The sequence below is a fragment of the Danio rerio genome, chromosome 9 (assembly GCF_052040795.2).
Source record: "Danio rerio strain M-AB ecotype USA chromosome 9, GRCz13ab, whole genome shotgun sequence".
Classification (NCBI taxonomy): Eukaryota; Metazoa; Chordata; class Actinopteri; order Cypriniformes; family Danionidae; genus Danio; species Danio rerio.
Window position 1 is genome coordinate 12,734,750 of NC_141029.1, and position 26,147 is coordinate 12,760,896.

Here is a 26,147-nt window from a genome sequence, read left to right on the forward strand (position 1 = left end):
GTTTTTCTTTAGAAATTTAGGAAGCTGTTGTTTCTTAAAAAGTTTATGCGATTCAACTAAAGTCAACTATCATCATACTCCTCTGAAATAATCACTTTGTTTGTCATACAGCCTGAAATCAAATCACATTCCAAATAACTTTTCCAGCCTTAGACATGTTAGACGGAATATACTTATTTGTCGTATTTGTGTTTAAATGGATGGAATGAACATTGACATGACCATATTTCAGAAAATAGCATATTTGACTGAAAATATGTATAAATATGTATGTTATATTTATCTAACCTACAGTTAGATGTAGGTTTAGAATAACAGGTTTAGGTTTATCAACACAGTATCAACACATAATAAGCAGACAGTCTACTAATACTCAAATGGATCATCAATAAAGTTTACCATTAAATTATATTGTATTTATTTATTTCTCCTGTATTAAATTACAACCTGTATTTTACCATTTGTTTTGACTTTAACAGCTTATTAATAACTAGCCTTATTAAAGAGCATTTAACTGAGCAAAATGAACAAAACATGGAGAAAACACCTCCACCTTCGATGGAAAAACAGCCACCTGCGGCATCGAGTCCTCAACCTTCAGAATTGGCCACTACTGAGGATCAAGCTTAGCTGCCCCCTACTGGTAATGTATGTCCTGAGTCAGAGAATTTCTCTAAGTATTGTGGCTAATCGCGGTTAGTCATGACACTCTGTTCTGAGACGCGCATTTCTAAAGGCCCCATCTTTACATTTCCAGCCTTTCTACAACTTTTCCCAAAAGTCTTTTAAAAGCAGAGTGTAATGTGTGTAAAGGTATAGATTTTCATAGACACTGTCAGTTTAAGTGCAATAGCTTATACAGTTAATTTTTTTCTTAAACTTCTGAAACTTATATTTACAGGTGTGCTAGAAAATGTTGAACATCTAATGAATGTTTTGTTGTTGTTGTAGCAGTTTTTTTAAATTCTATTTAATTTTGAAGCATTTATGTTAAAAAGACTGTCAAAAAACCATAAACGCCGATCAATATTTACAATTTTTTTAACCAATAATTTTAAAGAACCCCTACTATGGGTTTTTGAAAATGACCTTCCATCTGTGCAATACAGCTCTAAGTGAAGTGAAATACCCAGCTAAGACTTAAATCTGAAAGTGCACAGTGTTTAAAACTATTAATTCATTTATAAAAGAGTCGACTAATAGTGCTTCAAATGAATCATCTTGATAACAAGTCTTTAGCCGTTTCAAATTGACGTCAATACAAAACTTAACCCCGCCCAATTGTTGCACACACAAACCCGGGAAAATTGAAACCTGTGGTGCCGGCCACAAACACAGTAGCAAAGAAAAAGAGGAAGACAAACGCTGTAGCAGATCTCGGTTGAATCAAGTCATGAAAACACTGTGCTCGGCTATATATTATTAGAAGTGTGAGGGAACGTTATGCCTAGTTCAGACTGCGTGATTTTAACCCCGATTTTGGCTCGCCGACAGGTTTTGAGAAATCGCCGACAAATGCCTGCAATCACAGGCAAATCGCTGCTCGTGCACGTGAGTGACAATCACACAGTATGAACTATCAAAGACGCGATCTGAGAGAATCGCCGATGAGTCGCCGATGCCTGTGAGATATTTGGCATGCTAAATATCTGGTGCTGTTGGCGATTCAAATCATGCCGTGTGAATTGAGTTTTGACTGAAAATAACATCAGCGATCACCTACAGCCAATGACAGAGCAGCTTTCACTTGTGTGTGCGTGTGTGTATACCTGCTGCAGGCCAGCGGGAGGCTGGGGGAGAAGGTAAAAGCGCTCTTTTTCGGTTTATTTGGACCCACGAAATGGAGGAAAAACTAGTGGAGGTTTGACAGGACTCAGGAGCAACCGTGTCTGTTTGACGTTTCATACAGAAAGAAATTAGTTTATTATCAACGTTGAGGAGAAATGGCTAATTCCCTTTAAACCCAGGTGAGCAAACATGTACATGTTCTACCCCATTAAAGGCTTCTTTCTCATTATGTAGTTAATAACAAAAGATATACTACATGTTTTTGGCTGTGAGACGTAGTTTGGTCGAAGTTGTCGGCGATTCTCCCTATAGTAAAGTCATGCAATGTGAATGTCCATGTCGCCGAACCATCTTCCAGTGTAAACAAAGCAGCGACGAAACGCTAGCCCAGATAGTCAAGCAGTGTGAAAACATCTGTGACACGACTAGTTTAAAAATCATGCAGTCTGAACTCGGCATTAGTGTTATTTTCTTTACCCAAAGATGAAATTGTGAAAAGTCAGTGTTTGAGGATTATTTTAGCAAAAATACCTTAGCATTATAGCTCAGGCTTGTGCTGTTCCCATCATTTTTCTAACGATTGCTCCAGCAATCTACACGCTTAAAACAGGGGATTCGTCGGCTGTTGTAAAAGGAAGGATCAGAAATAACTATTGATGTATGGGACTTTGTCAGAGCTCGACAGGAACTTTACAGTACATCGATCAGTGGATCATGGATCAGTTTCTTCCTCCTTTCCACAAGTGTAAATATGAGCAATTAAAATGGTTGCCTCTGTGTTTTCACTAGCTTGCAAATTATGTATTTAATTGTGTTTTGTTACTTGTAATCGCTTGTACTGTGCCTGATTAACTCTTTATATTCTCATTTTGCGTCTAATGTCACGTTGAAAATGCATCGCGTGCCGCTTTGTTTACAGATTTAAATGCATTTAAAATTACGTGAGTTTTCTGAGATAAATACCAAAATGAGTGAGTGGCTGGAAATGGGTCTGAAATATGCAAGACTCCCGGGAAAAAACAGGAGTGTTGGCAGGTATGCTCACACATACACTATGCACTCTGACTACTTCAATACTGTTGATATGCTGTTCTGGGCATTTCTCTTTGTCTCACGCTGAACGCTGTCAACCAATCGCAATAGACTGTCATCGGTCCAATCAGTGCAGATGAGCTTCATGCTAAGAAGGGGTTTGGGAACAAATGAATCGCTGAACGATTCATATGGGAGTCGCTGGGATACATAGGTAAAAATAAATGCATATTATAAGACAATGAAAGCATTTTTTGACCTTGCATGCATATCAGCCTTTTGTTGGAGACCCTTAAAACCAAAATATGACCCTTTTTAATGTATAATAAGGGCTCTTTAAGTGTTGACTTATTTATAATTTTAAGTGTGGTCAGTAGGGGAATACACCAACGACTACATCATTAGTTAAAAAAGTACAATCTAAATCAAAATAATATAAGACTGTGTTTTATGCAAGAATCGAACAAGCATAGATGCGTAAGGTTAGACTTCTTAAAGGAACTTTGGAGACATACAGTAGTTTACATAAATCATGTATCATACATTTAAAAGATAAACAAAAACATTTGCCTACAAATGGAGAACAATACTACTTTGAATGCATTATATATCTAAATTCATTGCAATTGTAACTTTTTTATTGATACAGTATTTAATTTAAAAGTTCTTTCTAGTAGTACTTTATTTTAATGGTGCCTTTTTGACATTCTGCTGACTAAATTTTACATTTAAAGATTTAGCAGATGCTTTGAACACACATCCAGAGCAGTGGGCTACCGGGTAGCAGTTGGGTGAGTGATGCAATACTCAAGGGAGTAAACTCAGCCATGGTACTATGGGTGTTAAAAGGACTGGTTATTCATTCCCAACACACAATCCCTGCTGGAGCCAGGACTCGAACCTGCAACCTTTGGATCTTAAGTCTCTTATCATCAGCCCCTGGCTGCAGAGTTAAATAAGTATAACCTTGCAAGTACATTTCAAATATCAGTCATTCAATTATTACACCATCTGCTTAATAACTTCAAACTATTTACAAACTGTCAAGCATGTCAACTTTAACATTCTGCTAATAATGAGAGTTGGTTGATATGCAGTTACAGGGTTGCTCATATACTGTAGTCCATCAGAATGTTGAAAGTTTATTATTGTTAGCACTTACTGAACAATGCATTCCTTAATTTTCCTTTGCCTTAGTTTCTTATATATCAGGGGTCACCACTGCGGAATGAACCGCCAACTATTCCAGCATATGTTTTCCGCAGTGAATGCCCTTCCAGCTGCAACCCATTACCAGAAAAAAACCCATACACAGTAACATTCACCCACACACTCATACACTACGGCCAACTTAATTCATCCAATTCACCTATAGTGCATGCCTTTGGTGTAAATGTCAAAGACACGTTGTGTATTTTTGTGTCTCTGTTGTAAACTCACATTAATTTTTTTTATATTAATTTCTGCTATAAACCCATATTATAATGTGACATTTAATTTCAAAGCAGAGAAAGTGTAGCCTTGATTGTTTGGAAGTTATTATTAAAAGAAAGAGTTCCTATTAGAGCATAGCTGATCACACGTTTGAGTTGGGTGAAGTGAGGGACCATTGCATCATGGGTCAATCTGACAAGGTGGCAGAAAGAATCTAACAATACAGGGAAAGAGAATATTCATTAATCTGCATGGTCTAAGAAGGTTCACACAGTAATTCATATTTTAGTCTGTTACATTTTGTGTATTGTTTTATGTCAGTTTACTTGAACAATGTTCTGTGTAAAGACTGATCGTCACCTGAGAATTATAAGGTTCTATCTGACATTTTTTGTCAAAACTGAGGGTTTAACATATTCTTATTAAATGACAACTTATTTACATTATGTGATATTTTTTATAAGTTGTTTAAATTTTAAACTGTTTATTTAGAAAACAAATGTTACACACATGCTGTTTGCTATGGAATGCAAAAACTTTAAAGCTCATTATCTCAAAATCATTCAGAACGCAGATAAAACCTTATAATTCCAAGATGACGTGCTATTACTGGAGTTGTCATACTTGTTCATACTATGGTGGCACACATGCAATTATATAAAACACCATCAAATAAAGAAAAGATCTTCATCCGTTTGACAGCACAGCTGCTGCAATATGGAGCTAATAATAATACAATCTGAATTTGAATTGTGTTAATTTGAATTATTGACAATTGTAATTTAATAAATCTAAATTTGTAAATGCTGGTAATTTTTAACAATTTAAATTAAATTTAAATTTGAATTTCATAACTTGAACAGACTTAAACAACTGAAATTTAGGACAACTGTATTTTTTAATGCTGATTTTTTTAATAGATGTATTTTCAAACTTCAGATTTTTTTTTGTGTTCGGAATTCATAGACTACAGATATCCAGTTTGTAAAAAAACTGTTTCAAGATATCCAGTTTGTAAAAAAACTGTTTCAAGTTTTCAAGATGAAGAAATTCAGAGCATTAAATTCAATATTCTAAAATTCAAAACCAGAAATTTAGATTGTGAAGTTCAGATTCAGCAGAAAGTAAGTCAGGGGTCATCAACAAGAGAAGAAAAAAATGTGAAGGTTTTCAGTATTAAAACATTCAATTGTCGTAAATTTCAGATGAGGGCGACGCAGTGGCGCAGTAGGTAGTGCTGTCGCCTCACAGCAAGAAGGTCGCTGGTTCGAACCTCGGCTCGACTCAGTTGGCGATTCTGTGTAGAGTTGGCATGTTCTCCCTGCGTTCGCGTGTGTTCGGTTTCCCCCACAGTCCAAAGACATGTGGTACAGTTAAATTGGGTAGGCTAAATTGTCCGTAGTGTATGAGTGTGTGTATGAATGAGTGTGTGGATGTTTCCCAGAGATGGGTAACGGCTGTAAGGGCATCGTAAAAACGTGCTGGATAAGTTGGCGGTTCATTCCGCTGTGTCAACCCCGGATTAATAAAGGGACTAGGCCAAAAAGAAAATGAATGAATGAATAAATTTCAGATGTTCAATATTCAAGTTATGAAATTCAAATTAAGAAATTCAAATTCAAAATAAGAAATTCAAATTCAAAACAATTTTTAACAGTTTATAAATATTTAGATTTATTAAATTACAATTGTCAATAATTCAAATTAATACAATTCAAATTCAGATTGTTTTGGCATATTGTTAGCTCCATATTACAAATCCTCACAACGCATACACATAAAAAAATGTGCTGCATTTTCACACAACACAAACATTAATAAAACGTGCTGCATTTTCACACAACACAAAAAGAATGGAACACAATGGAAATGTTTCAAGGGGCCTCAACATCGTGACAGACACTGTTGATGTTGTAGGAGATCTTTGAAAGGGGAGTCCTCCTTGTCTTTAATATTTGTTAGCCTAAATAACCATAACCTAACCGGGATTCGTTATGTTCCAGGGTCTCCTTGAAACATTTCAGTTGTGTTGTAAGAAAATCCTAATTTGCTGGTGTTTTCCTAAATTGCAAGCTTTCTTAGCCACCGTATCATACGCATACCAGCAGACATTTTGAATGAGAGACTGTGAGAAATGCATATTTTGAATGTTATATGCTTTATTTCTTATAGTTTTCATGATGTCTGCTGAAAGAGAGAGAGAGAGAGAGAGAGAGAGAGAGAGAGAGAGAGAGAGAGAGAGAGAGAGAGAGAGAGAGAGAGAGAGAGAGAGAAACAAATAAACGGCAAAGACATCAGTACAAAGGGTGGCTATCATTTTATTTACACCAGTGCTGCTACTTTTGGACTGTGAGGGAACCAAAGCACCCGGAGGAAACCCACATGAACACGGGGAGAACATGCAAACTTCACGCAGAAATGCTATCTGACCCAGCTGAGACTCAAAGCAGGGAACTTCTTGCTGTAAGGCGAAAGTTCAAACCATTGAGCCACCGTGATACACAATACAATAGTTTACTAATGCTACTGGTAGTTAATGCATTAACTGACATTAACTAGGAGCTCATTGTTAAGTGTTACATATTTGTATATGTCGACTGCAAATGGAATTTTTAGAAACATTCCATTGTTTTCTTTTAACAAATCTGTTTACCTTAATCCCTCTACTTTCCATGCATAAAATGTGAAAGTCTTGAGTTTTTCCACCAGGAAGCAATGCATTTTGCGTGGCATTTCAGACAGGAGCGGTTTAACAAAACAAAGAGAAACAGCCATTTATAAATTTTCCATTCTAGAAATTTCCATACTTGCTAATGTTATGGTAAGCACATGTGCAAAAAAACAACAGCAAAACAAATGTTCCTCTTTAAGAATACCGACACGGAGCTTGTAAAGGTGTACTGTAATCTAGCGGGAATTGCTAAGTGACTTTGTCCCCATGATTCCAAACACGCAGCGCTGTTTCCCGGGTAGTTCATTCACAGCCACTGCAAAGATGATGAGCTCACAGTATGGGCTAAACAGCACTCTCACTTCAGCTGCCATCCTTTGAATTACATCATAAATCACTCATAAGTGGGGAACAAAAATGCTCCTGTGTTTAAAGCACAAAGCACCGGTGTTGGGTTGATGGGAGTTACGCCGCTCAAATGAGACTTTTTCACCTTGCCGAAAAGTCATTTCATGAGTAAAATAAGAGATTCCGAGCACAGTCTATTTACCGGACGCTGAGAAACAGATGAGCAGCACTGCGTAAGGAGCTTAAGAGGGAAAAAACTGAGAAGTCAGTGGTCTGTTGAGGAAAGCTCATCATAAACTTGGTCAGTTCTTCCACCCTCTCAAGACCCAGAGTGCCAAGGAACTGCTAGAGAGTTTAAGAGGCTTACCTTCTCATCAAACACACACACACACAGATGCATGAGTGCATACACTTCAGACCAGCATACAAATGTGTGATTTGCATCCGTCGTTTGTCACTTTGAATTTGCGGGACAGACTGATTAGAAGCACTAAAGCACAACCTATAAAAGAAGTGGCAATTATGTGGAAAACTCATTAGCAGGTAAACAGGATTGAGAATCCATATGACTCACTTGCACAGTTCAGATACATTTCCTGATGGAGGAGTGTGCTGTGAAACTGCGGGGTTGATGGATTAATGATGATTAAGGGTTAACTTATTCGCCCCCGGTTTTAACCCAGCTTTTAGCCTCATCAAAAAAAAACATCATGGTTAATTCACTGAACTGCTGTAAGGTGATCAATGAGTGTTATTACTGTAAAAGGCATTAGCATTTTACATTATTCGGTGTGTTGAAAGGTCTGTGGTGACATTATTGACAAGATTATCCATTATTGACATTCTTCATTCTTCATACACTCCTTTGTTTTGTTATATATGGCGGTTTCTTTACATCTTGACACTTAAATAACTGATTTTAATTATTGTTGTTGTTTAGGAATACGTTTAAAAGGTGCTATGAACAAGGAAATCATATTAAAATATGAACATGCAATGAATGAAATGAAACAAATGAAAACACTTTCAAAATAACGGTTCATTAATGCAGTGTTTTCCAACCCTGTTCCTGGAGGAACACCAACAGTACATATTTTGGGTGTCACAGTTTGGATCTGACCCATTCATCTCTTCTAATGTTCTGATGAGTTGATTTAGATGTGTTTGATTGGGGTGAGGTTAAAAAAGTGTACTGTTGTTGTGCTTTCAGGAACAGGGTTGGGATACACTGCATTAACGTACTAGGTATAGTGTTCCCTCACTATAGCGCAGTTCACTTTTTGCAGTCTCGCTGATATTTTTTTGTGTAATTTGACATAATTGTTTTTCTACGGCGCATTGTGTTCTGTGTCCTGACTGGCTGTAAATCATTGTCAATCAATCTCCTCCGTGCCGTGTCTCCTGTACAGTATGTTCAGCTTGCCAAATTTACATAAATCTTCTAGCGCTAGCAGTGTGAAGCTAAGGTGTTACAACCTCTTTGATGTTAGTCTAGGGTAAAAGTAATAACTTTTAAAAGGTGTGGTACTTTCACAAGTGATGGGTGCAAGCAAAAGACACAAACAACAGAACTGCCAACAAAAGTGATTTAATGTACAAAAAGTGAAACCAGAGTAATGCCTAAATATATATACAAAAAGAAGAAATATCTACAATTATAATAAAGTGGCAAATTCAAACAAAGTATCAAACAAAATTTGGTCAATTCAAGAGTAAGGGGTTGATAGTAAAACCAAATAAAATAAATAAATATAACTATTCTAGCTCATAACAAACCCCTTACCTCGCTAGAAACATGTAAAGAAAAAGAAAAGAAATGTCTTCAGCACCTTGTGCCGTATTCTTCCCTATACTGAACTATATTAAAATGAATACACAGATGGTGTTCACTCTTCATCTGGTGTTTGTCTACGTGTTTTCAAAATGGAAGTCATACGACATCTTCCCCTAGTAGCAAAGAATTCTGGCCCAGATTTGGCAAAAAGCTGGCACAGAAGGCATTCATCCGGCACTGGCATACAGCATGTGGGCCAAACATGGCCCGGGTTTGGCAGAGGTGACACCGTTTTTAAGGCGGCACACAAGATTTGGGCCAGATGTAAAACGTAGTATTTGGCTTAGATTTAAAAATTTGATAAGTGGGCCATGTGAGTTTGGCCAGTCTTGACCCACATTTAAAATACACTAAAATCATTTTTAAGGTAAAGAAAAAAATTCTACCAATCAGGTCACTTTGAGAAAAAGCGTGCCCATAGTGTGCCTAAAGTGCATCACTCCATGGGATTATCAATTTCATTGCAATCGTGACACATCAACCTATCTGGCCCAGTTCAGGCCCAGTTATGAGTTATTAACTTGGCTGAGACTTGGCCCAGATATGGTCTGTGTTTGGCCCTTGTCTGGAAGCCAGATTTGGTCCAGTCATGTACCATAATTCACTGCAGCATGTGGGCCAAGCAAAACCTGATTGTGTGGGCCAGAGCTGGGCCAGAGAAATTTTGCTATGTGGGTCCCTATCCACCTTACTCTGAGGAAAAGTGTGAACTTGAAATCTCTCAATCTTGTTAGGTAAGAGCTGGGCCTGAAAGTAGCAAACAAAAACAATCGAAATAAAGATCTCCAAAAAAAAAAAAATCACAAAGTAGCTCAAAATGGGCAAAAGAAATTCAAAATAATGAATAATTATTATTATTAATTCATTAATAATAATGTCGCTCGTGCGACAGGTTTCACAGTTCGCTGCGTTGCAAAGTTCAAGCTTGGTGAGCTCTGATCTGCGAAATTGCATCACCTGACTGTGTGAGACCAATCGAGGATCAAAACATGACCTCTCTGGTCAGGAATTTAAAATATAGAGTAATCACTCACTTTTTTAATGTCTAATCATCTTGTTTAATCCTGCCCCTTTTCACAGAAAAGTACTACAGAATTTTGCAAGCTCAAACTTCATTGTGACTGCAGCTTGACTCTGCTGTACTGCGTGTTTGCAAGTTTTCTCCCCACAATGTCGACAAAATGTTCTGTATTGTCAAAGGCAGCACCTAAAATGAAGGAAGGTAGAAGTTACGTGGGTGTACAGCACCATTATGAAAAAAATTAAATGAAGATCAAATGGTTTTGATCTTTACTTTTATTGTATAACACTGCCCTTTTTTTATGAAGGTTTGAACTTTGAGAGTGTTTAAACAAGTGTGAAAATGTTAATGCCTGTCTGAGAAAAGTGTATAAAGTGCGTAGAGAGGGGTTTTACAGCCTTAAAACATCTATAATAATTGTAAAAAAAAAAATAAAGCTGACTATTTTGCGGGTTTTGCTTAGTGCAGGTTATTTTTAGAACGCAACTCTCTGGAATAACGAGGGACCAGCATATAAACAATCTTGTACAACATTCAATAATCATAGTTCTTGATTTATTAATGCATTATTAAAATTCAAAGTTGTGGTTGTTAACATTAGTTAGAGAGTTAAAATAAACTACTGTTTGAATGACTTTTTTTAGTAACTAATACTGACAAAGATGAATGCATAGTGCAATAGATGCAACTAATGGACTGTTATTTTTAAAGTGTTACCAATTAGGGTATTACTTGTAAATGTTATTATGAGCTAAAAAAAATTGTGAAATACATATATAAATTGCTAAAAATATATTAATGTTTATTGTGTGCCAATGATTTCTATTAATTGAAACAACAATTTTGTTGAAAAAAAAAAGATTAACATGGAGACAACAGCATTGAGCCTACAGTACTTAGTGTGTCAATATAGCAAATAATAATAATTATTATTTAGTGTGCATTGGTTCCAGTAAAGCTGTAATTTTCTACACTTGTGTAAACCTAATGTAGAAGTAGTATTTAACTGTGTGTTTGTAAGGATGCAGGCTATAAATAAGACTTTGCCAAATTGGCCATTTTTTTAAAACAAAATTGATGTTGCTATTTGTATCACCACTATTTCAAGTATAAGCCTTTAATGGCATAGTTTACCCCCCAAAACAGAAATTGTGATCATTTACTTATACCCTTCACTTGTTCCGAACTAGCATGATTTTTTATTTATTTTTTACACAAAAGGAGATGTATAGAAAGATGCTGGAAACCGGTAACCACTGACACTCATTTTGTTTAATTTTGCATACTATGGATGTCAGCGCTTACTAGTTTTCTTCTTTGAAATATCTGCTTTTGTGTTCAACAGAATTAAATAAAAATTTAACTGGCGAAAAAGAAGTATTTTTTAAAGTTACACATAGAGCCTATTCATCAGTTAAAATAACGTAAACAATATAACATATTCATAGCAAATCTTGAAATGGTCCCTCAGAATAATTTAGAATAGTTTTCCTGTGACTTGACGGATGTTTAATCTGAATAATCTGTGATCAAAAATTGATTTTGATATCAGTGCAATCAATCATTTTAAGAACATTCTCAAATATTATACAAGTCAGATGCTGAATATCAGTCTGCTGAATGTGCTTTTCAAGGGTAATATGTAGAATTGAGAAATATTAGCGACACCACCAATGGCCATTAAGTGAACTGTAGGAAGCAACGTATTTATTGCTATTTTTATTGGCAATGGGAGAACAGCTTGCAACAAAACATAAAAAGCAAGATCTTTCTTAGACTTCACAAGTTGTCTGTGAAAGCCTGTAAACTGATTTTTATGTGAAGGACTCAAAAAATCAAAGGAATGTGAGTTTACACTCACTGCCGAGAGCCATCATTCATTCTGTTGTAATATTGGAGGAGTCTGTAACATTCTAATATCAATGTGCCATGCAAAGAAATTGATTCATTCAAATGACAAACTTAGTATACTAGCCTCTAATATTTATAATCAAACTGTTATAACATTGTAAATTACTTCATTTAATGACCTCACCTGTTTATAATGCCATCATTTTGGTGTATTAATTTTGTTATTAAGAACAAGGTGCAAAATATTTAAATGTTAAATTAATGTCTCTTTTAGTGTTATCAATGACCGCTAGCAATTTTTTTAAAGAATATTTTTATCTACTAAAAAAAAAGAACTTTAAACTGAGTATAATACTTGGGGGCACTGAATCACACTGTGCACAAGTGCAAGCATAAGCAGTAAGTTTCCGACTGCAATTCACTTAAAAGCAGTGGAGGATGAAGTTCCCAAATTAGGAACTTGAGTTAAAGTAGATATCCTAGGAAAATGTTACTCCAGTAGAAGTATAAAGTCCTCCTTGTCAATGTTACTTGGGTCAAAGTACAAAAGTATTTGATTTTGAATTTAAATAAATAATCAATGTAAAAGTAGACCTTCATATCGATGAATATTTATTTTGCAAGTTGAATTACCAAAAATTGTCATGTTTTTATAACCACACTGATCATTTATAATTCATTCATTCGTTTTCCTTCAGCTTAGTCCCTGAATCATCAAGGATTGCCACAGTGATATTAAGTAAAAGCATTCACTTTCTGAACCCTATTCAGATCACTTTGCAAAATCAGTGAATCATTTGCTGGCTCACTCTGAACGGATCATATGAATTAGTGAGTTGTTTACTCATGAACATATGTCCAATTCACAAATTAATATGTCAGATATTTCACAATTTATAAACTGATTTAACAAGTTAACTGATAAAATCAGCCGTAGCTTGTTTTTAACACCATTATTGCATCTCTGAGGAGGTGACAATTTAATGAGAGGGGGCCAGCTCACCTCCAATGAGGGAGAACCTGAGCTCCAGCTCCTCCCTCTATAAGTTGTTTTAATGCGTATACCCACCCCGCTCTTAACTACAACCCCAGTGACATCACTTGTAGAAGAAGTACAGCCAGGAGGAACTGGAGCCTAAGCTCTCCCTTGCTGGAGCTCAGCTCTGCCCATGTGTCCGATTCGGTCAGGAAATGTAGTTAAAAGTACAATATATTGTTTTGGAATAGAGTGAGGTGAAAGTCACCTCAAATAAAACATATTTCAATAAAGTATAAAATATGTACTTAGTTACTGTCCAACACTGCTTAAAGCCACTGGTTTTGCCATATAAAGTCCCTTTATTTAGGGTAGACGCCATATTGAATTTAAAGGACAGTGTAAACAGTGTGATTTTTTATGAGACAGGGAAAGAGGCTCTGAAATCAATGTTTTCTTCGGTCCATGTTTTTGATACAGAAAATCAGGTCAAAAATTGTGTCATATAACTGTGCCCAAACTGTTCTAACATTTACTCACTCATGACATGTGCATAGACATACAATTTTTGGGGTCCATTTTAACGATCTAGGCGCAAAGTTTAAAGCGCAGGGCGCAAAAGCATTAAGAGCGTGTCCAAATCCATTTTTGCTATATTAAAGATAAAAAAAAAGGTTTACGCCCCAGAGCATGGTCTAACAGGGTTGTTTCTAATTTCCAGCAAATGAATAAACGAAAAATAATAACAAAGTGTGGTCAAAAAAGTTATATTCAAACACACGTCTTATTCTTATGCCCCATATGGTGATGCAAACGTCTCCAAAACAATTATTAAAACAAATATAAATTAGCATATAATAAATAATGCTGCTAATAATAATGAAATTATTATAAGAATGCAAGTTGTCATGAATAAACTGAAAAAAGCCCACTTTTTATATCAATGTAGTAAATAATAATTTTTGATGTGTTGATAATGTTTAAAAATGTTGAAATAAACATTTTAATACTTTTAATTTATTTTTTCATTCATTTTCATTTTTCATAAAGATATTTGTGTTAAGCAATATGTTAGCATTTGAACCTGCATAATTAACGCGCTCTGTGCTTGACTTTAGACCAACTTTCAGATGGTCAATGGCGTGGTCTATTTCCTTTTCTCAAAATAGCAACACGCCAACAATGCGCCTTAACAAACCTCCTTTATAGGCTGGCACACTCATGAATCCACAAAGTGGCGCAAATGGATTTACTATTCAAACAACATGGCGCAAAACATGAAAATTACGGTTGCGCAGGTCTGAAAATAGCAACAAATCGTGCAAAACACCTCATTGCGCTGAGCGTATGATAGGGCTCTTTAGAATCTTCAGAAGTTACACCATGTAGGCAAACTGAGAGTATAACAACTTTGCTGTATTTAAATGTTACAAGTTCCTGTAAGTTGAGTAAGCACTCACACAGAATATGGAAATGTCTTTTCATTTATATAAAGTATTTAGTTAATCTCTAGGCAGGTATATATGTGAATTTATCCATATCCGTTTTTTTTGTGTTAGAAAAGGATGACTCCAGTTAGGTATAGGGAAATCCCTAAATGACTGAACTTTCAAAGACGTGAAATCGCCATTGGAATTAACCTAATGACGAGTGCTAGGGAATTATCTGCCGAGAGAGCAGAAAACGCAGCGCTCAGAACTATATTATGCAAAGAACATGGAGTTATTTGATGTAGTAAGAGAGAGAGAGAGAGCGTCTCTATGCTAATCTGTCTTGACTTGCCGTATGGATATCTGAGTTTCTTAACTACAAGGACATTTTCAGCACTCAAACTTCTGACTGTTTCCTTCAGTTGCTATAGAGACAAACACTTGGAAATGGATTTAGAAAGGAAACCTCTGCGCACCTGGCTTATAGCTGACAATGAAACCAGGAAAGGTGTATGTTCGGTGAGTTATATACAAGCGGTTCTACTCTGAAAGTGTGGTCATTGACCTTGTGATGAAAGCCCACTTCTGTACAAGCCAGAGTAGCAAATGACATGCTTGAAAAACAGCCACTTCAACCAGAAGCTCTGACCTTACAGACACCACGCACCAAATATATCTTAATTAAAGGCGAGGAAATAAAGACTTCACATGGTAATGCATCCCCTTAAAGGACAAACAAAATAACCTTTGTCTCACCAGCTCAAACGTCCATTATACATAGTGACATGAAAATAAATTAAGTCGTCATTAGCTACATTTTGAAATACCTCTCAAGATTGCATTGCCGGTTAAAGTAGTACAGCCATCGCTGGAGGATCTCAGCAAACAAATTATGCAAAGTTGAAATGCCACAGGAAGCCTTAACCTACGTTTACCCTGAGGCTTTGAGCTGCACGCTGCATACAGAGCAGAAAATAAATAAATAAGAAAAGCAAACAGCCAAAATAACATAGACGTTTCCAGGCACTGCTTTGTGTATGCATGCTTGCGCACACTCACACACATAATGCGAGAGCCTATGACTGAGAGAGTGTGAGGAAAAGGGTTGTTAGTCTCCACAAAAGCGAACTAGAAATGAAAGCACTGCCTAGTTTCCTAACAATCAAATGAAGGCTATGAGAGGTAATACAAATCAGGACAAACACTCCAGATGAGTTGATTGTTGACACGTTAAAGGGATAGCTCACCCAAAAATGACAATTCTGTAATTTTTACTCACCCTTCACTTGTTTTTTTCTTCTGTTGAACACGGAATAAGATATATTGAATAATGCTAGTAGCTTAGACCATTTGACTACTATGAAAGTAAATGGGTGCCAATAACTGGCTTGCTTGGTTTGGGACATAGATATATACACTAAATATTGCATCCGGAGCCCAAGTATGCATCAATAGCACTGCCTCATTTGTACAGTGCTCCCAGGACAATTGTCATTGAACATCACTTAGTCAAGACTAGAGCCAGTGTGAAGATGCAGGACTTTAGCACTATAATACAGTTATTACTGCCCTGATATACACTGTTAACCTTACTTAGATGTTACTGTAGATTATGCAGTAAATAACTGTAAAATAGCCAGTGTTTTGCTATAATGAAAGGAAACAGTATTTTACTGTAAAAGGGGAAGGGTTTGTATGAAATTGTGTAGTGCGAAGAATAAATTAAAGTAATTTACTTTATTTACCCATTACAGATATTTACTGTGACAATAAATACTGTTCAACCATTACTGCCCCATCTACTCTGATGCTTTATGTTGCTATTTATATGTGCATATTATTTATTTTTATAAAAAAAAAAAAAAAAAAAAAATATATATATATATATATATATATATATATATATATATATATATATATATATATATATATGCATGTTTTATTTATGTTTTATAATTATTTGAAACTTTAAAATAAATTAATTATTTTGTGTTTTTTGCTGTTAAGTTTTTTTATGCATGGTCAGCATTGAGGAGAGAGTAACACATTTCACTGCAGCACTTTCTGTGTGTGCATGTGTGTGTGTGTGTGTGTGTGTGTGTGTGTGTGTGTGTGTGTGCATGCATGTGTGTGTGTGTTTTGTTTCTTTTATGTTTTTAACCTTCTATATCAGGAGTCAAGTAATGCCACAGTAGAGCTTATTCAAAGGTAAGTATTATATAGGAATGACATACATATAAAAGCAAAATTATTCAGTCTTTAAAATTTTAATTCTTTTTTAAATATATCCCAAGTGATGTTTATCAGAGCAAAAAAAAAAAAATTATTTCTTATAACTTTGTTTACTTTTCCCAATGAACCTAGTTAAGCCTTTAAATTGCAATGGAAGCTGAATATTAGAATCTTGCTAAATAACTAAGAATGTGTTTAAAAAAAAATCTCACTCTTAAACAGCACTTACATACATTTTTGCAGAGGCTCAATGGAGTTGACTGGAAAACTTTAAATCTCTGGAAAACTTAAAATGAAGTAAGTAAAGTGGCATTTATAGCATAAAGACTTTCTTATATTTATGCGTAAATTATTTGTTTAGTTTTTTATTACTCCTACAGGTTTAGAGCAACATGAGGATCGGTGTTGACCATTTTATATATATATATATATTTTTTGCTTTAGATTGAGTTTGTTAATTAATTAATTAGTTAATTTAGGTTTTTTTATTGGATTTGTGATTGTGATAAATGTTGGCAGTTGCTTTGAAAGTATACTATTTACCATGGGGTCAAACTCAGTTCCTGGAGGACTGCAGCACAGCAGAGTTTAGTACGCACCCTGCTTCAACATTACCTGTAGATTTCTAACAAGCCTTGATTAGTTTGATCAGGTGTGTTTAATTAGAGTTACAGCTTAAAGTCCCGGTCACACTCCACTATTCTCCCTATTGACCTTATTCTAAAACGCGGAAGTGCGCCTGTTTTCGCGATTGTCTTAGAACTTCCGATTCAGTCGCCAATGGGAGAAATGACTAGGAATAATAAACGGCAGAAAATGGCCAAACTACTTGCTCAACAAACAAATATTTGCATGACTACACAGACCAAGTAGCATAATATAATAAGAAAATATTAAATTGCAACATCAAGCAGCGTAACGAGCAGTTGTTAACGTCAAAAAATGAATGGAAGTGAATGTGACCGGAAGTCGCGAGACAAAAAGATTCAAATGGCAGCGCCCACTCGACAGCTGAGAATAAGGTGAATAGCTCTTCCATTTATACGCATGTGAAAGCTGCAGACCTAGAATGCAGAAAAATTTTACAGGGAGGGAGAATGATACATTTCCATGCACAAAAACACTTGTTCTTTGTCGGCAATGCCCGTGCGGTCACTTATCCATTGATGTAGAAAAGTTTCATAAAATTATGATTGTCGTAATTTAAATAAATATTTGCATACTGATAACCAGGAAAACTCCCGAACGTAGAGATATGTATAAATGTTTAGATATCTTGGGCCAGTCCACTGCACATTAATTTCAAAGGAGCGCTACCCTGTACTAATATGGCGGCTCTATTGACGCATTCCTTCCAATGAACAACAATAGCGTAGGCGACATCTAATGTAAATATCTATGGGTTTGGGACTTGTCCATCGATGGATTTGCTCTTCAGTGTTTTGAAAGTGTGGACTTTCAAAAGTGAAAATTAAACCACACTGAACTGAACTAAGATCAACTTTAACTCTGAATTGACAGCAAGAACGAACAAAGAAGCATTGTCTGATTTGATTGCAAACTATATGATTGTAGCTTCATCAGAACAGGTTTATCAGCGGAGAGGAGTCAGATATCGATACAATATCTGCTGTGTGTTGTACCAATTGCTTCAACCCTTGAACTGTTGTCATGTGTACTTTAGAATTACTGAAGCAGTCATTAGTAAATTAATAGCTTTTTTAAAAAATAAAATCCATATAACTACAAACTTTCCAAAATATGTGTATGTTTCGTTTTAATATTTATTACTACAAAACACAAGAGTTTCACTTGAATGGTCATTAATGGTCAAAATGCCTGCATGCATTTCAACATCCACTTTTTCCTGTGCCATTGAATATGGGTGCCTCTGTTGCCTAGCAACTTTCTGCTAACAAAAATATAACTTTCTGATAGCAAAAACATCTCTTTACTTCAGACATGCCTTTAAAAACAACATTTTTACTGTGGTGAAATAACGTTGCTTTTCTGTTTCCCAAACAAAACGAGTTTGGCACCTTCACAAACTGCACATTACATATTACGGTAATGACTTTATATAATATGACAATGTACATTCAAAACTTATATTCTACAATCTCTTTTAAGTAAGCATTAAATGTATAGGACATGACAAAATATTAATACAGTCTTATATGCACAGTCTGAATGACAGATATGGACAGTTGGCGGGTCATCGGTTCAACCTCTGATCAATCAGAGACCTAAGCCGAAGGAAAATGAATGGATGAATAAATGAGTTTCAGTGTTATATATAATAAATATATAATATTTAATTGTTGTACATATAATTACAATATAGATTATACTGTTATTGTGCAATACAGATGTATCATATAAATGTACATTTGAAGTCAAAATCTTCAATGGAAAATTACCGCAATGTCATCAGGACGTTGGACTTTGTTTGATTAATTCCACAACCTAAAACCAACCAAAGATCAATGTGTACTGATGTTACAATTTAACGTTGTATGGACGTCACATTATGACATTAATATGATTTCGGATAATGGGCAGTTAAAGCCACAAATTTAAACCAACCAAAGATCAGAGTCTACTGATGTTAGACTTTGATGTTGTATTGATGTCACATAATGACCTTAAGTTGACGTTGGACTTATATTAGTTAATTCCACAACCTAAAATTAACAAAAGATGTCTACAGATGTTCTACTGACATTGTATAGGCGTCTTATTATTCATTCATTCATTTTCTTGTCGGCTTAGTCCCTTTATTAATCCGGGGTCGCCACAGCGGATTGAACCGCCAACTTATCCAGCAAGTTTTACGCAACCCATCTCTGGGAAACATCCACACACATTCACACACACACACTCATACACTACGGACAATTTAGCCAACCCAATTCACCTATACTGCATGTCTTTGGACTGTGGGGGAAACCAGAGCATCCAGAGGAAACCCATGCGAAGGCAGGGAGAACATGCAAACTCCACACAGAAACACCAACGCCGAGTTTCAAACCAGCGACCCAGCGACCTTCTTGCTGTGAGGCGACAGCATTACCTACTGCGCCACTGCCTCGCCCGCGTCTTATTATGGCGTCATGTATCTGTCATAAACTGGCATTGGATTTTACTCCTCTGACGTCACAACCAAAATATAAGCAAATACTTATATCATATGATGTTGTGAACACAGACCTTAAAATTGAGACATTTTCTTATCTGCTACTCATAAAAACAAGTATTGTTTGAATCCACACAGTCATAAGATTATAACAATATGGAAAAATTAAATACTAAAAATAAAAAAGCAACAATTATAGGAAAATAATAATAGCAAAGACATAAAAATGGCAAATGATAATCAAATAGCTAACTAATGATCAGTATTGTTTATGATATATCTGATATAATGATATTTATATAATTGACTTATGATCATATGATTAATTAAAATAATTAAATAAAGAATAAATTAATACAAACGAATGAAAATAAAACAACACAAATGAATAGCTGTTTTCCTAAAACTCATCACATACATAAGTTTGCTACAATGATTCTCAGATCCTTCGTTAGATTCGTCAGTTGCTGGAAATGAGTTATTAAATATATTATGCTTAAAAATGGCTGATAGTTTCAACTTTGTTTATACAGTATAGAGAGTTATTTATATATAAAGTGATTTATATATAAGCGTCAGTAATGTAAAACAAATTAATCAGAAGATGTGGTTTGAATTTAGAACTAAATTCTCCATGGCAACACCTACCTCATAGCCTCACGACTTGGAGCTATAAAGAGAAACTAATAAACCACCACACGTTTCATTGTTATTTCTCAGTGTTCACTTTTTATTTCTCTAAGAGCTTAGCTGATGCCTCTCCGCAGATTTAGCACAAGGCAAGGATGTTCATGAAAAGTTCAGGAAAAACATATTTAACGCTAAACGTTATAGATATTGTTCAGATGGGATTTGAGCCTGCAGAAGTTACACACAAATTATGTATAGACACTTAGAAGAGTGAACGTTTCACAAGGATGAGCATTAAACGTGAGTCATTACACCAAACACACAGCAAGGGCACTTCTACCATTCCTGAGAATTATCATGGCTCTGTGAGAACAGGGAAGACGGCGGTTGTTTGCCATACGTCATTTGGGTCTTCTGAATGATTTTATTTGATTCTCTTTCGACCATTTTCTGCCTTTGTACTCGCACAGGCTCAGCAGGGAGAGATAAGAGCTAAATGCGCAGCTCCAATCAGAAGTATCTTGTCGTGCCTCACATGCAGTGACCTGGCCTGTGGAGATGTCATTCACTTATCAGGAAGGAGAAAGCAGAAGTCTTTTTCTCTCTCTCAATCTCGACCTGCCGAGGCCTGACAGAATACAGAGGTGTACGGGGAGTCGCTCTCTGCTGATAACAGCCCAACTTCACGTGTCGCCAAATAGGTTTCCATTTCGCTTCTGCAGTTCACTGGTGCTTATCCACATAAACATTCCGTCAGCTCATGTAGGTAAGAAATGTAAAGACAGAAAGAGGCAAGAGGGGGAAATATGACTGAGGTTAGTTTTTTTGAGGCATCTTCAGAAATAAAATTTTAGGCATTTTAGCATTCTGTCCCTTTATGATCACAACAAATTCTGAGCCAAAACCATACAGAAAACTCTGGATGCACTTGCTACTGCACCCGGTCAGTACCTGGATGGGAGACTACATGGGAAAGCTAGGTTTCTGCCGGAAGTGGGGGTTGGTTGCAGGATTCGCAAACTGAAGAGGGTGGGGGAGGTTGGGGGTAGCAGCGAACTGAAGAGCGGGTGGGGGTAGGGGGGGGGTAATTCACGAACTGAACAGCAGGAGGGGTGGGGGAGGAAGTGGGTAGCAGCGAACTGAAGAGCGGGTGGGGGTAGGGGGTGGTAATTTGCGAACTGAAGGGGGCGGGGCGTGGGGGGTAAAATGTTTAAGTTTTCTGAGAGATGGGTCTGAAATACGGAAGACTTCCGAGAAAAACGGGAGTGTTGGCAGGTATGCATTGGACTGTGGGGGAAACCGGAGCACCCGAAGGAATCCCAAACGAACATAGGGAGAGCAAGCAAACTCCACACATATAAATGCCAACTGACCCAACCAAGGCTCGAACCGGCAACTTTCTTGCTGTGAGGTGACAGTGATAATTACTGAGCCCCTGTGTCACCCTGCTTTTTAATAATTATTTCTTATTTAATTATTGGTAATACTTTTTAAATGTAACTTAATAATTTAGATAATGTTGATTTTAAGAGGTGTCAAACAAATTTGAGAGATGTCATTTGTCAGCGTTGCCATGAAAGCATATTAGTATTAGTTTTTTTTTCAATACATTTAACAAGTTTCCTAAACTCTTAACACAGTTAGCACAACAATTGTTCTTTTTTGGCTATACAATTAACACATTTCTTGTTGCTTTGATACAAAATGCACACAGTTAACACCAATTTCAAATGCTTGAACTTCTTTTACACACAAGCTCAACCAAGACCAAAACAATGTAATTTTACAGGCAAATTTACAAATGCTGTCAGAACAGATAAATTTAAAACTGCATGTCAGAACAGATAACATCATGTTCTAAACAGAACTCATATAGGCTAAAGCCAAAGTGAACAGCTGTTCATATTGTGAAAAATATATTCCCTGTATTTTATTCCATTGCCAATGAGAAACAGCTTATTGCAGTTCTGTAAATACATCGCATCAGATTCCCATCTAGGAACCACACTCACCAATTTCCATTCACATGATCAAATGCTGTAAAAGAGAACTCTTTGGGCTAATTATGTGTGAAAAAGGAACAAGAGAATTCTTCCCTTGACTAGAGAAGATATCAGGTGTGATGTGGATGAGAACATGTGGCCAAATGCAGATGACCGGGCAGAATAGAAGATTTCTTTCTTTTTTTTTATTATAATTGCGATGCTTTTCTGTTCGTATATCTTGCAGTGATGTAAATACCTTTTACAAATAAAGTCTTTACTGCAGCAGTTCTATGTTTCTATATTTTTCTGTGTTTCTATATTTTTATTTTTTTAAATATTTCCCAAAAAATGTCAAACAGAGCAAGGAAATTTTCACAGTATGTCTGATAATATTTGTTCATCTGAAGAAAGTCTTATTTGTTTTATTTTGGCTAAAATAAAAGCAGTTTTACATTTTTTAAAACCCATTTTAAGGTCAAAATTATTAGCCCCTTTAAGCTTTTTTTTGTGATTGTCTACAGAACAAACCATCGTTATACAATAACTTGCGATTGACTGAAGATAAGACTAAGACTAAAAATTTGCTGTCAAAATGAACACTTTACAGGTGGTTTGTTAAGCCCACTCACCTGTGTGAAGCACACTTCATAAATGCACAGTGTTTGTGTTGGTTTATGTGTCAGCGAGATGAATGAGAGTGTTTTCTATGGGTGGTTTGTTGAGCCCACTCACCTGTGTTTGGGTTATATGTTTAAACTTTGCTCTCCTTGTAAACGTGTGGTTCATGGAAAGATATAGGGGTTCAACAAAATATCCAAAGAGTGAAATATTGAGCTATTTTGAACTATTAGCTACTCTTGCGCTTTGATAAGCACAGCAACAAACAGGCCTTTGCATGGTGCAATATAAATGAATAGGTTTTATTGTGCAGTGCTTCTTAAGTTATTGTGCTCAATGCAGTGGCTACGGCTGGAGGGATAATGTATCATATACTGTACTTTTTTTTCTGGCTTATATTTAGGCGGTTTTCTTTTTCAACCAAAAACTGAAAATGCAAATTTTGGCTGATAAATTTCAGCAGCCAAAGATTTGTTGCACCCCTAGTTTTAGTTTGTTTTTTTATAAATGTATTTGGTCTGTGGTGTGTTTATATTTCAAACTAAGCACACCAGAAGTCATTTGGAAGTGAAATGAGAGACATCCAAAGTCTCTTTTCAAATCTTTCACGAGTGACAGACTTGAAACTGTTCATTCTGATGGCACAATTGTCCTGACAGCTTCCAGGATTGGCTTAGAGAGTGACTGCAGTCTCCCAAAAAAAAAAAAAAAAAATAAAGAGAGGAAGAAAGACCAAAGAATTGCAGCTTAAATCAATGTTTGGCTCCATTTGGCAAAACCATCAAGTCGGGGAATAAAGTAAGAACTGAAGTTCTCCTAGAAAAGTTGCATTACTCATTTAAGAACTTTTGGTTTCATTTTATTCTTAACTCTTATCCACACTGTCCATGACTTAGAAGAAATTGACAGAAAAATCTATTTGCTAGCTTTAGTGAGATGAGTCAGACGTTTAAAAGAGGACAACTTGGTGTAAATATAAAAGAGAGCTTTTTCAAATAAAATGTGTGGTCTTGCAGTACTGTTTTAAAGTTTGTTTTGTAAAATTAGTTTTGTACCATCTTGGAATTATCAGGTTTATTTTAGAGGTGTATATACACACAAACAATTCTGATTTGTATTACCCAAATGTTGGGTCAAATGTGGACAAATCCAACAGTTAGGTTAAAAAAGGGTTCACAACTTTTTGTTTAGATGGTCTGTTCGTTGAATTTAAGTTACATTGCATCTACATGCCAACTAATTCTCAGTAGATAATAAATAGAATGTTAGGTTGGGGTTAGGGTTAGTGTAAGTTGACATATACAGTACTTGCAAAGTTTCTTAAAGGCAGTTAAATGTCTGTTGAAGGAGCAGTATCAACAGATATTAAGCTACTAATACTCAAATGGACCATTAAAATAAAGTGTTTTTAAAAATTGCAATTTGACTTTATTGTAAAAAAAAAAACTGTCTATATTTGACTCAACACTGAGTTAATACAAGCCAGCTTGTATGTACAGTGAACATTTTAGATGTTTCAAAATTGTTCCCATAGGCTCAAAACCTATTTGGAGACATTCACACTTTATAAAATATTAAATCGAAGAAATATTTACTGTAGAAGTTAAAAAAGGCAAAGCGAGTTTAAAATTCAGATATTTGCTAGTCAAACATGCTGATTTTATGCCCTTAGCCATAAAAAGCAATTGCAAAATGTCTTTTGTTGACCTATCTAAGGGCACATTTAAATGACACAATTGTAAAGAGAAAATAATTTATTTGTTTTGGTCATTTATTTAAACAACAACATTATAAGGGCATTAAATTACCTTTAAAAAGTAATACGGTTATAATATCCTTGTAAGCTACAGTACATGGATGTGAATTTGTGAACGATTTGTGACAACATGTGCATTTGTGTTCAGTCTATAGACATGTGTGAGTTCTTGACAACAACATTTCACTACAGGGCCATGTGTAAGAAGGTGTGCAATTTTTTTTTTTTTAATAGAGTGACATTGCATGCATGATCTGACATATAGGCCCAGTCCCAATTCTTCCCCTTAGCCCTACCCCTATCCCATATCTCTCTAGCTTGAGGGCATAGGGCTAAGTTGCATGGGTGAATACCTCTTTGAACAGAGAGTTTTCAGGACCACACTTGAAACCAAGGGGTAAGAAATTTTCCCAGAATACACCAGCCCCAACGGCAGCATAGCCGCACCCGGAAGTAAGAAGATCCACAAATTAGTGTATTTTTGTCATTATTATGAATTTTTTTACAACACGCAAGCATATGTTTTAATACATTTGCATTCGTGTTTTACCGTAATTCTTTTAAAAAAACATATAAAATAAAACCTGCTAAATTTCTCCATCTATCATCCCTAATCATAACTCCTGTACAGCAGTCCCACAATATTCTGACACTCGATGACACTCAAATGCCCTGTCAGAAAATTCTAGTGGCTGTTTTACAGTGTCTGCTATTATTGTTATTGTTGTTTTTGTGTGTTTACACAGATGAATAGGCCACTGGGTAAATGTGCAGTATAGTTATGAGCTTATTGCCACATTAGATTGTTATGATAATATTATAGATGCCTTCAGTGATTTCCTGAAGATAAATACCAGCTGGAATAACTACAGCAGTCGCGATCATCTGATCTCATATGAAGCAAGAGATCATGATGACATCTGATGACTTGCGCAGGTGCTGTAGTGTTGTTCCATTTCTTACAGGTACATTTTGAAGCCCTTCCCCTCCACACTCTCTTTCAAGGAGAAGGGAAAACGAAAGGTGTAGGGGTACAAAAATAGAATTGGGATTGGGCCATACTGTAATAATATACATAAATAATGTTTTATTGTGTCAGTAGGGGGTGTTGTGACATTGTTGCCACTTGTACAACTTTTCAAAAATGCAAGGGAACAGCTTTACATCCTAGTATATTGCTAGTAATCTAATGCATAGCAACACATGTATGTCCACAATTTTTTGTGATACTTCAATGCAAGAAATCGAACTTTCATCAATTTGCACTTCCTGCACAAGCAATGCGTTAACAGGATGATTAATGCTGGCCAAAGAAGTACCGAAAAAATCCCCAAATCGATCCTGCAGTTAAACATAATGAAAAACAAAAGAAATGCCACCCAACGCAATAGATCTCTTCAATAAT

The 26,147-nt window shown here is 35.9% G+C and overlaps 1 protein-coding gene across 2 annotated transcripts in view; it reads right to left on the reverse strand.

The window, feature by feature from the left end:
- The window catches only part of nup35 (nucleoporin 35), a 232,768-nt gene that overhangs the window by 3,947 nt on the left and 202,674 nt on the right, over positions 1-26,147 (reverse strand). Inside the window, exon 10 of one of the 2 annotated variants that reach the window (XR_015498747.2) lies at positions 20,469-21,140. The exons of the other annotated variant lie outside the window; for it this stretch is intronic. The gene's annotated coding sequence lies outside the window, so the exon portion shown is untranslated. Of the gene's footprint in view, positions 1-20,468; positions 21,141-26,147 lie in introns of those variants that run through there. 2 annotated transcript variants of the gene reach the window in all.